A 12838-nucleotide genomic window follows, 5' to 3' on the forward strand; every position below is an offset into this window, starting at 1 on the left:
CAGTGGAAGAGCTGTTAACTTGCTGCTTGTAACACCCAGCTTCCCATTCCTGCAAGACATCAGTTGCTTTTGTGTTTGCTTGTTTCTGCTTCCAAAGATATAATTGAACATCTCTGGACCAACACGGGAGTACTAATAGGAGCTCAGGCAAAACCTGACCAGGCTTTTATCATCCAAACGTCTGTTTATCCCAGGATCCACCACACCACTGCCCAGATTCTCTCCTTTTTGCTCATTCCATTTGTTAAAAGACAAGAACGAGGGGCTGATACATATCGCCTGTTTGCCGTCTCTCTGCAAAGGTGACTGGAAAAGATAACTGCTATCTAGCAAAGTTAATCTCCGTATCTGTACTCCTCTGGGTAAACCCTGAGTGGGAATTGTGCGGAAGATAGACTCACATAGGAAGAAGGATCGAGTCTGATGCCCATCAGTTTGTTGTACCCTGTCGCACCATCACTACTTCTTTTCATGGGAGGAGGGGGGGAGTCGTAATTTTGCATACCATAGTTTTCCCCTCCCCACTCCATTTCAGTAGGAAAATCTATTTGGCAGCAGCCCTTCCCTACCAGAGCACTCTCGCTCCTTATGCAAACTCTGTTTGGGTGGCAATCTCAGCCACTCCACCTTCTTCCACACTCCAGTCCTGCATATTTGCTCAGAATCAGAGCATACACCGGTCCATCTACCTCAGTAGTGAAAACACGGGCTGGCAGCTGCTCGCCCAAGGTTTCAGGCAGAGGTCTCTTTCCCTCCCTCCCTGCTCTACCTGGAGATGCCAGGGTTTGAACCTGGGACCTTCTGCATGCAAAGCTCTACCACTCTGAGCAAGTCCCACCGAGTTCAGCGGAGCTAATTTTACAGCCAGCTTCACAGAGCCCAGGTCTTGCAGCATCCGCTGTCTTACCCCAGAGCAGGGCGCGGACAAACGTGCAAGGCAATTACTCTGAAGTAAGCGCGCGGGAAGTTTTTTTTTGTTTTTGAGCGGAGGCAAATCACGGGCCGCTATGCTCTGCACGCTTCAAAGCAAACCGACCACGCAGCCGAAGTGCTGCAGGCGAAACTGCAAAAGCCAGCAGACAGTTTGGCAAAACACCAGCCTCCACAGCTCGAAGGAGAACTAGAAGCGCCCGGGTCCTCGCGCCACCAATAAAACTTGTTGACTCGGGGAGTGTGGGGGGAGAGTGTCGCCCAAATCCGAGGGCCAAAATTGTGCATGCCAAGAGAAGCCCGGAGCCCACCCACCCACCTCCCGCGAGAATAAGACTGAATCCATGCCCGAGCTAAGAGAAAAAGAGCTGGAGACAGAGGCTGTGCGCGAGAGGGGAAAGGACAGCCTGGTTGGGATTGACGGTGGTGCAGACGCTGCCTTGAATTGTTTCTCTTTCTCCACATACCCAAACGAACCCCCTCCTTTTTTTGGGTGGAAGCACCTGCTCTTTCCCTTTCAAAGGCAGCAGCGACCCACCACTGTGAAGCGAGAGAGAAAGGCGCCTTTTCCCGCTCTTTCCCCCACACCCGCCCGCGCGCCCCCTCCTCCTTCCCCTCACAACAAACACGGCGCTGCGCTCCGGGACGCGCAACCCAACCCGAGCTTTACCTTGACGCGGGAAGCTGCCAAGAGGCTCCTCCAAGCGGCTGCGGGCAGAGCTCCCAGGCTGGTGAAGGAAGCAAGCAAGACAAGCCGCTGCCGCCGGTGCTGCTGCTGGTGGTAGCGGCGCGCTGAGGCGGCTCTTCCCTCTCTCTCCCTTCCGCGCTTTATTATTATATTTTTACGCTCGCGCCCGGAGAGTCCTGCTTTCCCGCTGCGGGGCGCGAAGCCTCGAGGGCTGCTGAGGAGCCGGAATGCCGGACGGAGGCGAATTTGGGAGCGCTGTGGCGGCGGCGGCGGCGCTGCTGGTGTTGGCGGTCGCCGAGAGCCAACCCCACCCTCCTCCTCCCCAAATCTACTCCTCGGCTGCCGGTGGGGCGGCGAGGGTGAGGGAGAGGCAGATTAAAAGAACGGCGAGGAAGAACACGGCGTCTGCCAACTATCCGAGCCGCTTCAGTGTTAGCTCCGCCTCCCCCACCTTCTCCTTCTTTTTCTCCTCTCCCCTTTTCTTCACCCGGTTCCGTTCTTCTTTCCCTCCTTCTCTTGCCCTGCAGTAGAGATTGGGCGAAGGGAGAAAGAGCCGCACAGGTTCTTTTTAGCTAGGAGGGATTCTGAGGGGCGTGGCTAAAGGAGGGGAAAATGTGTGCGGGCACGTGCGCATCCCGGCTGCAAAAGCAACCCATAGATCTCACTAGACCTTTGGAGGGGAAGAGAAGCCTCTGTCGCTGCCGCCGCCGCCGCCGCGCAGCAAGAGTATCATTGATTTTCATGGAGCGGGAATGGATTGCATACACATGCACGCGGGCGAACTGGCGAGCCTGGATGCATCAACCCGCAAGCGCCATCTCCGGATGGGCTCCTGCTGAGGAGCACCAGCAGTCAACACCACCGCTGCTTGCTGACTTGGGAGGTTTGGGACCCACTTTATCTAGGCCATGTTCAGAGTTGTTGTTGCAAACGGAATCCCTGATCCGGACCTTGTGCAGAGCGGAAATGAATTAGCTCTCCACCCCGAGAACGGGTTTCGAAGCTTTAGACTGCAGAACAGTCTTAAAATAGTTGCAAATAAAAGTTGCAAAATACAAAATAGCACATTGCTCTAAAACAATGCAGTGCCGCCTTCTTTTTGGTCCTTAATAAATTTCAGTAGATTTACTCTCTCTGATCCAAGAGAGACATCCTGTGCAAGCATCTTGCTTCTTCAGGATAGCCCAGCATCTTTTCTACTGCTGCTGGCTCCAAAGACTGAGGAAGATGCTGAGTTCTCAGGTTTTATGTCCTGTTGAGAGAGCTCTCAGCTTGTTTCCAGGATGAGTCACCAATCAGCCTTAAATACCCTCCTTGTGGCATATACCTAGAGTTTAACCTCCTGTCTAATGCAAACTTCTCTTTGCAAATGCAAACCCTTTCATAAGTCTTCTTTACATCAGTGCATCCAAACACTGCATTTTATGCATATTAAACATATATCTTTAATAGGCCAGGGTCAGGGAACCTATGGTCCTCTGTATATGTTGCTAGACACCCAACATATGCCCCAGCCTATGTGACCCTATGTGAAATACAGGTTGTCGTCCAACTTATGGAGGGTCAACGTTTTCCCATCCCATCAAAATGATGTTGGACTCTGATGGAAAGCTCAGTTGGCTAGAGTGTAGTGCTGATAACACCAAGGTTGCAGGTTCAGTCCCCATAAGGGACATCTGCATATTCCTGCATTGCAGGGAATTGGACTTGATGACCCCCAGGGCCCCTTCCAACTCTCTGATTCCTATTAGCCTCAGAAGACATGGCCAGTGGTGAGGGACAATGGCAACTGCAACCCAGTGACATCTGGAGAAAAACAGGGGGCTGCAGTTGGTGTGAAGCTGGTTTGGAAACTGCCTCAAACAGTAGTATTTCACAATGAAGTGCAACATACATATGCAGTTTGGGTAATGTAAATAACAACAACAACAACAACAACAACAAATCAATATGACTAACATACTGCGCCTGCCTTTCTTCACAGACACACCATGTACTGCCTGATTGAAGCTTGCAGACCACAGTTTGGACCTTGGACCACTGTTGGAGAACCCCTGTTCTAGTAGCTCTCCCAATCCCTGCTCTACCAAGAGGGAGAGAAATAATTGTGAATAGATGGCAACTGCTCCTCCTACCTTTGCACCCTTGATGGGGAGGAATGCATCCTGTCCCAAAACATCCTTGCTCCTGAATGTGGGAAGGTGATCTGTTGTTACTCAGTGGTGAGGGAAAGGCATCCTGCACAACCTCAGAGGGCCTCACATGTTCCAGGACTCTGAGACATGGCCCTTGTGTTCAAAACAGAACCTAGTGAAGCCTGGGAAGACTGTTTCAACAAGAAAATTCATGGTTGCCAGTGGCAAATGTTTAACTCTAGATAGATAGAAAATGGCAGGCTCCTACTTGCCTGAAAATCACACCTGGTAATATTGGCTGCCAGAAACTCTATAAATGATGTGATAGGACAAGGGAGTGTGCAACAGAAGAAGTACTTTTCTTTATTTTATTTAGCCCCAATTTGAGGGGTTATTTAGAAGAGATGCAAAGGCACACCATTTTACTCAGGCTTTTGGGAACATTTGATTACAGCTCATCACCTGTGAATGATTTTATTGGTTGTACTGTTGCTTTAGTAATTCATTATGTAATGTATGTTACTGTTTTATTGTTATATAACCCGCCCTTGGACCTTTGGTGAAGGGCAGGTAATAAATGCATATAATAAATAAATAAATTTAATACATTTTTAACACATCTTTTATCCAAGGAGCTCAACGTGGAGCAAATGGTGTTGTTCCCCACCCATATTCTCCCCACAACAAATCTGTGAGGTAGGTGAGGCTGAGAGAGTGAGTGACTAGCCCAAGATCATCCATTGAATTTCATTGTTGTGGGGGGTTGATCCTGGGTCCAAGTCTATAAGTACTACACCATGCTTTTAGTTGAGCTAAGCCCTTTCCCCCCTGATAATATAAAGTGGTGGCCATTCTGAGTTTGCAGTCCTATGATAAGCCCTCATTAAAGAGAATTGAGACTCATTTCCAAGAAAACAACATGTAGTATTGATATGTGGGTTCCTGATCCTCATTGTTACTGGAAGTGTTTTCTATATAGCTATTTGTTTAGTTATCAGGCTGTGTGCTTTTCATAGAATTGTAGAATTGGAAGGCGCCATGAGGGTCATCTAGTCTAACTCCCTGCAATGCAGGAATCTTTTGCCCAACATGAGGCTCGAGCCCATACCTTCCAACATTTCTCCAATGAAAATAGGGACGTCCCATTCCATAATGATAATTTTACTCACTCCCCATAGTTTACTAACTATAGTGTAAGAGAGTTGCCTGCTGCTAAGGTCTACAAGTCCTAACCTGAGAGAAGCTTTTCAGAGGCAGAAGTATTTCACAGGCCTCTTCTACCAGAAAGCCTTTTAACAGAAGTAAGCTACTAGTGTGGCATTAAACATGCAAAGGGTGTGTTGTATCACTGGGATGTAGCTCTCCCTCCCCTAATTTGTTCATTTAGAAATATTCCATAAAGTAAACTACTTGTTTATATTGCTTTATACCCTACATTGATTTAATAGGCATGGTACTTTTAATTTTTTAATTTTTAATTCTTTTTTTTTATAAAAAAAACCCTTTTGTGAATGTGAACTGTTTTTGTACCTACTTGGTAAATAAGCTGCCAAATGCACTTATTTTGATTGGCACAATACTGTCTAACTTCCTTAGTAACCCGATCTCGCAGCTTTGCTAATCTATACTGAATGTTGACACTCTGAACATTTTAGTGTTTGGAGAACGGGGTATATTGCGGTTGGGGCTGCCAAGAGAACCCACCAGTCCCTGTGGACACTCTGAAGCAGCAAGAAAATACGCAGGTGTCGTGCATCCTTCCCTATTCCACTATATATACTCTATCACACATCATACTCTTCTTCCTGTTGTAGAACAAAATTAACTTCCTGCTTGCTATATGCAAGTGATGGTGGTGGGACAAAGATGGTGGGTGATATGATTTCGGGGGGGGGGGCAGAGAGAAAGCTGCATGATCTTTGGGTTGGCAGCTGTTGAAACAAATTTGGGCTTGAAAGCAGTGCCAGCTATACCATTATGCACAGTGAAGCGAATGATGCTGGAGCACATAGTGTCATCAAGGTTCTGGAGGACACACTTGTGTGTGTTGTGGCCTGCCCTGCACCATTTACGTAAGCTAGTATGGTAGAGGATGTTGCTCCATCAGCAGCATCAATATAAAATATAACTGTCAATCCAGTCAGCTTCTGTACAGGGGGTGTGGGAGGAGTACAATTTTGTCTGTCATGTCGGGCAACAAAATGTCTCAGGATGCCTCTGAATGTAAAGCACGGACTTCTAACTCATGATGGAATATACAGTTTGAAGATGACATTTCGAAAATGCTCCTGCGGTTTCTGTAACTAATTCCTTGTGGGAGTGGCTCGCTCACACATGAACCACAAAGAAGTACCGCTAATCTGGAAAGAGACACTGGTCATTGCTCTTAGCTGTATATATTGACCCGGTCGGATCTTAGTCTTCTGTTGTGCTTTTATTTACAATGCCTGTTCATAGTGCTATGGAAAGGCTAGGTAAGCTTCTTCAACATTCCACAAGCTATCAGTTATTTATGCTTTATTCTCCCACAGGCCCTAATTTTTACATACCCAGGGAGTCAGGCATCTCAATCTGATAAATTCAGCACTAATCCAGATAATTAATAGTAGTAGCTGTAGAAGAACAGCTGTCTCGGAAATTAAACTTGTGAGTAAGGAAGGGGGGGTGACTATGAAGTAAGCCACCAACACACACACACAAAAGGAAGGGAATTTGGATTTCAGGCTTCAGGGAAGAATTGGCTTTATATCTGAGTTGGGATCTCTCGACACTGTGTGCTCAGCTGCCATGCAAGCGGTGCCTTTAATGCAAACAGGATGTTCATCTGTAACTTGTGCATCTCCAGGGATTGGAGGGATTAAGAGAAACACTTATTGCACTTAATTGTCTCCAGTGCCACACTTGGTGCTAGATGCCTCACTTTATGGTTTAATAAGCTTCACATTGATATAAACTGAATGACAATTAACATTAGTGCAGGTTGAGTTTGTATTTAATGCGGCTCACAGGTTTGCACTCCACGTGCCTGCACTCTGTGGTTTCATTTCACATATCAGCACCTCCTTATTAGAACAGCTCCTGGCGTTAGGAACAAATCAATGCTCCCCTCCACAACAGCGAAGATCTCGTGCATCCTGACAACAGTGCCGTCCCTTCAGATGGAAACCTCTCTTTCCCCACCCACCTCCACTGTGTAGCTTTCCAAAGAGAACTGGAAAGGTGAAGTTTAATTCCCTGTTAGTGGCATAATGGACTCGTAAAAGAATGGACTCTTGCAGAACTCGTAGCAGGCACTTCTGAAGGAGAGTCACTTGAGGATGCAGTTTTTCTATTGTCTAAGGCAAGAATCATGTAATAAACAGCATCTTACAACACAGAAACACTTTAAAAATAATAATAATTGCACCTCTGTGTTCAGAAAAGTGTGGGAAATGCTCCATTCATGTAAATACTTCCAGATAATCACATTTACTTTTATAAAGTACGTGTTTTGTTATTTAGACACAAGACTTGAAAGTTTCATTTCCTTCGGTAGCTTTGGGGCAAGAAAGTAATCAGGTATTTCTGATATTCCTGGAGGATATTTCTAGAGTAATTAAGAAACTTAAACCACATAAAGGCATGGATGGACTACCAGAATAGTTATATTTTAAAAAAATAATCTGAGACACTATTGCCCCACATGCAAAGACTGTTTAACAGTGCCTAAGCCATGGAAAGATTATAGAATTGTTGTGATATTAAAACGAGGTAAAGACCCAGAAAATCCAGGATCATATAGGCCTATCTCATTAACTGGGCAATATGCAAAAATGTTCACAGGCATATTGGCGGAAAGAATGACAAATACATTCCCAAACATAATCCACATCTGCAAAATGCTGAATGCTGGGTAATAAGGAAAAGCCTCAGGAGTACCTTGTAGATGCCCACAAGGCTTTTGACAAAGTTGATGGGAAATATTTATATATATATATGTATTTTAAAAATTATATAGCAATAGCAGAGCAGTAGTTTGGGTGAATGGGCAAGACTCAGAATACATAAACATACAAAGAAGCTTAATTTTAATTTAAGAGTATAAAAAAAGAAGGAATTAAAAAGCAGCTAGAGCAGTGGTTCAAATATCAATGGGTACCTCAGACCTGGGGCAATTTTAGGTCTCCAGGACTATCTACCCAGCCCTCAGAAGCCTCCTCAGACCACACCCCCTTCCAAGCAAGACCCCTCACCTATCCTGCTTTGCTTCATCCTTTGGATACTGACTCTGCCTCCAAGCCAGTACACTTCAGGGACTCTGCTGTTTGGTTGGCCTCCCACTTCACTGAGCTCTGCTTGTTGTCGCTCAGCATGAGACTCTGCCAATTTCTGCCCCTGGTCCTACTCACTGCTGGCATGCCCCAAAGGGAATGTGGTCCATGGTCTGAAAAAATGTTCCCCACTGCTGATTCAGTATCCAAAGACAAACCAACTCCTAAACTCAATCCCGTCTCAACTCAGCATAGATTTATTAGATATATCTAGCCAATGAACTTAAACTGTTTTAACTATCATTCCATTTCCCCAGGAAACTCTGAGGAAAAGCCATTGAATGACGAGACCTGACAACATTCTAAGAATCCTCACCATATGGGAGCCATGCCTGGATAAAATGTAGTGTGGACAGGACTCTGCTCTGGCTCTTCTTGAAGTGACATTATGAGACTAATTGGACATTTTAACTCAAGATGGAAATTGCCCCAGCCTTTGTTTGTAACCAAGTGCATTGGAAGGCAGAGCTTGGAGGATAACCCAGGGGAAATGAATCTAAGGAAGGCATCCTCCACAAGAATGTTTTCAGGAATTTTGCAAAGTGCTAGCCTAGCTGTATTACTTGAGGCAAGCTCTATTCCAGCTGGTGGCAATTAAGCGAAGAATGCCAGCTAAGATTGGAGGAGCCGCTACAGAAACTCAGTAGAGAAGAGATAGCTAAAGGCAGCAGAGAACAGAACAGAAACAGCAACGAAGGCTGTCCACTTGATTAAGTCTGGTCAGCCAGGAGTCTGGGGCGGGGGGAGGCAGAGGACTAGCCTAAGGTTTCTGTTCTGATCCGGATAAAACAGAAGTGGGGAAAGGCTGGTATCAAATATAATCAGATTTTGGACATAGGAAAAAAGCAGGGCTGAATCAACCGGAAGGTTTTGGAAAAATATCCCTGTGACGTTGGCTAATGCGTGGTTGCACTAAGGCTCAATTCTAGTGGGGCAATGTTGCAGAAGTCTAAGACACAACCATGGAAATGGGCCAGCACTCCAAAACCAACCGAGAGCATCTCTGAATAGATTGCACAGGCAAAAAGTCAGGGGTGCCTTTCCATGCGAGATAAATAAATAAATAATTCTGCAGGCTGTGGCATGAGCTGCATTGCTTTTGACAGTGTATCTCATTTCATAGTCCATCACTGAATGAATAAACAAATAAGATAACGTGTAGCATATGCTGCACCAGGCTGTGTTTGTTTCTTGTTCTTTAAACTCTGCAAGCCCACCCTTTTAGTTCTAAATGAACTCATCAGTAACATCAAAAGGGGAAGCAAGGAGGGGGGGGGGGAATCACAAATCAAGGTCTCCAGATACATTTTTTGGATCTGGCCCATTTTGGGAGGAAAGTCTCAAATAATTCCCAGCCAGAGTGATAAATCCAGCTCTAAAACTGAATTGCAGACTGTTTTAAAGATCAGTTGTAATAATAAAGCTGACACTTTGGACAAGGTTTTCCTACGTATTGACCTTCAAAAGCATGTTTTCTGTGTAATCATACTACACAGCCGACAACTGAGAGATCTGCTTTAAGAAAATATAGGCTTTACCTTGAGAAGGAACATTAATTAAATGCACCTGAATTGATAAAACTGCCCTATAGATTTTAACACCTGCAAAGGGAACAGGCAAATACTGTCAGTTATACAGAATATGACGAGAAGGCCTCAAAGTACTTGCAACAGACCCTAGTTCTTTTTGAGTTCTTCATGGGAGTATGGATGGGACTGTCCACACATTCATTATCTCATTTTGCAGAGATTCTCAGTCCTCAGATCCAGTGTATCTATCATTTAGAAAGTGCTTTTAGAGCCCAGCCCTACAAGCCACAATTAACAGTGGTGGTGCATACAGCAGCTTGCTTGCCATAACTTAACTTGGGTTTTTCCAGCCTGAAAAATGAGGTCCAGCAAATGTCCTATCCACCCCATAATGACAGATAAAGCTGTGTGTGCAAGGTTGCATTGGTCTTTTTTATAGCTAGAAATTTTTTCGAAGCTAATTTAGTGCTGCATAGCAGGAACCTCCAGGGCTCTGTCTGTTTCCTGTCCCCAATGCAATAATCCTTGAATGGCACTATGCCTCACAACTGGCACTACTACTCCCTTCTAGTGTAACAAGTTTCTCCTGCACTAGTTCTGTTTGCAGTCTGAGTCCAGCCATCCACAAAATGCCATCAACTAACTCTTTCTTTCTTTCTTTCTTTCTTTCTTTCTTTCTTTCTTTCTTTCTTTCTTTCTTTCTTTCTTTCTTTCCCCTGTGTCCCTTGTATCTTGAAAATGAACTTCCCCACTTCCCCCCTACTAATACATTGAAATCTTCATTAGACAACCCTGTCTTAAGTTACTACACTAAAGTATCCCCAGGGTTTGCAGCACAATTTTGTTTGACCTTTAATTAAATACCAAGACCGTCTTTACTAGGAGAAGGGCATTTGCTGGTCCCTTGGGGGATTGTTTAAAACCAGGGTTCCATGAATTTCTTTTTGCTTTCTGTGCAGAAGGTTTTGAGTGCATCTCCTCCCCCCGCTGTTCTGTTCCGTATTGGTTAATAACACTGCATGAGTTTCACTTTAAGTTCCACATGGAAATAATCCCCAAAGGCAAAAATCAGAAGCCCAGTGAAATAGTGATTTCAGAGCATTTCACATAAACAACATGGGGCATTTACCTCATTTTTCTTTTCATGGGAGGCCCGTCGCCTCACTTTTAGAAGACATCTGAAGGCAGCCCTCTTTAGGGAAGCTTTTCATATTTGATGAATTATTGTATTTTGCTGGAAGCCACCCAGAGTGGCTGGGGAAACCCAGCCAGATGGGAAGGGTATAAATATTATCATTATCATTATTATTATTACTTGTGAAATGGAGATGTACAAAAAGAATTTCTAGACTTGAAGTAAACCTGACATAAGGCAAAAACTACACTTTGCATGTTATTTGAAACACAGAGCTGCTTCCAAAAGTGGCAGTCAGATGTCAGGTTTCTTCATAACAGCAGTATAACTTATCTGACATATTGACATTCATTACACTTTGCATTTTCCTGTCTCTATTCTACATTTTAAAAAAAGCCAGCTACAAGTGGAAGAGGGGAGCAAGATTCTTCCCATGATGTTATCTGAATATGAGACAAATTGCAGGAGAACTGGACATGGGGGTGCTGTTTGAGAGTTCTACATTTTTTTAAAAAGTGTAAATATTCCATCAAGATATTATGCCGAAATATCTACAGAAGATCTTTGAATAATTTCTGCATCCTCTATTATTCCTGGCCAATGTTCAAGGGAACAGTTGTTATTTCACCTGCTGGAAGATATGTGAATTCCAGCTGTGGAGCTTATGTCTCTCATTCCATGGGGGACGTAAAGTGAATTGCACCCTGGGATGCGAACTACACAGGAAGTATGAAAAGGGAATGTGCTCTGCACATAGTATGCGTGCACTCACATGGTTTAATTTCAAGCCATGCAGGCAAAAATCATGATGCCAGGTAATTCACAGGTGGGAAAGTTTGCCCACTTGTCACACTTATCTTGCAGGTGGAGATAAGGATATGACCTGCCAGCCAGATCCAGCTAGGGTTGCCATATTTCAAGAAGTGAAAACCAGGAAACCCCCAAAATCGTGATTTTTCAATTGACTTGCCTAAGATGACAAAGCACCGCCTTTCAGAAATCAAACCCCCCCCCCCCCGATGTCAATTCCGCCTTTGAAATTTGGTTGGTACACCAGCTGGATTCTCTTTTTGGGCAGGAGAAGCTACTGTGCATTCCTGATGATAACTTCCAAATGCCATACAGTTGGTTGCCTTTGAGAAGTTACTGAAAACTGGTCTGGCATGTTTTCAATGGGGGCTGTAATTTGGTGATTGCAAAACTTTAATTGGGTCTCAACTGGTTTCTTGGCTAAATACAAAGCTCTAAATCAGGGTGGGGGAAGTTGTGGTCTTCCAGATATAATTGGACTACAACTGCCATCATCCTTGATTACAGGCCATGCTGACTAGGGTTGATGGGAGTGGGAGTCCAAAAGGAACTGGAGGGCTGCAGGTTCCCCATCCCTGCGCCAAATGGCTTGGGATAGGAATGCTTACTTCCATATGATTGTCCTGTTCCATGCATTGTCACCTTCGGAAGTAAGATGGTGACTACAAGCAATATGACCTCTTCATTACTGGCACACAGATGGCACTTCAAATTCATTCAGTTTTGGCTTACGTTTCCTGTAACAGTCAAGACCATGGTGTGGCGATCACACAGGGTCCCTGGACGTTTGACGGTCTATTGATTCCTGTGCCACCACTGTGCTCGCTTCCCCACTGCCACCAACCCGTTACTCTCGGGTACACATTGAGTCCAGACAGTTGTTAAAATTGAACCAAATAAACAAGTTTATTTTATAAGTATTAACAAGTTTATGGTTTCTCAGATAAATTTTTTGTCAGCTTCTTAACTTTAGTTTCTTTACCGGCCTATACCTTCCTAATACCTTCTGACTGATTATATCAACTGTTTGACTGACTCCTCTTAACAGATTCTCTCACTCTCCCACATCAGACTAGCCCAACCCACAGACTTATCCTCTCCTTCCCTTCTCTAACTCCAGACTATCTTCTCAACCCCTCTAAATCTAACTCCTCCCCCAGGGTTCCCATTGGTTGGTCAGTTTACAATTAGTTAACCCTTTCCTTATGAACCCAGTATGATGTCATCACCTAGGAGGGCAAAGGCCACACATGGTTTTTGACAGATGTGGGTTTTTTGTTTTCATTTCTGCTGCATTTTGG

The 12838-nt window shown here is 44.7% G+C and overlaps 1 protein-coding gene and 1 long non-coding RNA gene across 4 annotated transcripts in view; one reads left to right on the forward strand and one right to left on the reverse strand.

Moving 5' to 3' along the window:
- The window catches only part of LOC114590891 (contactin-4), a 531471-nt gene extending 529337 nt beyond the window's left edge, over positions 1-2134 (reverse strand). For 2 of the 3 annotated variants that reach the window (XM_077925014.1, XM_077925015.1), the window contains exon 1: positions 1601-2133. The gene's annotated coding sequence lies outside the window, so the exon portion shown is untranslated. Of the gene's footprint in view, positions 1-1600 lie in introns of all 3 variants that reach the window. The other variant, XM_077925018.1, reaches the window with a different exon arrangement.
- Positions 2135-2302: 168 nt separating this feature from the next.
- LOC114591820 (uncharacterized) lies at positions 2303-4361 on the forward strand. The gene is made up of 2 exons (XR_003705363.2): positions 2303-2501; positions 3603-4361. It is a non-coding gene; the product is annotated as an uncharacterized LOC114591820 (long non-coding RNA).
- The last annotated feature ends 8477 nt before the right edge of the window (positions 4362-12838 follow it).

Source organism: Podarcis muralis, chromosome 2 (assembly GCF_964188315.1).
Source record: "Podarcis muralis chromosome 2, rPodMur119.hap1.1, whole genome shotgun sequence".
Lineage (NCBI taxonomy): Eukaryota > Metazoa > Chordata > Lepidosauria > Squamata > Lacertidae > Podarcis > Podarcis muralis.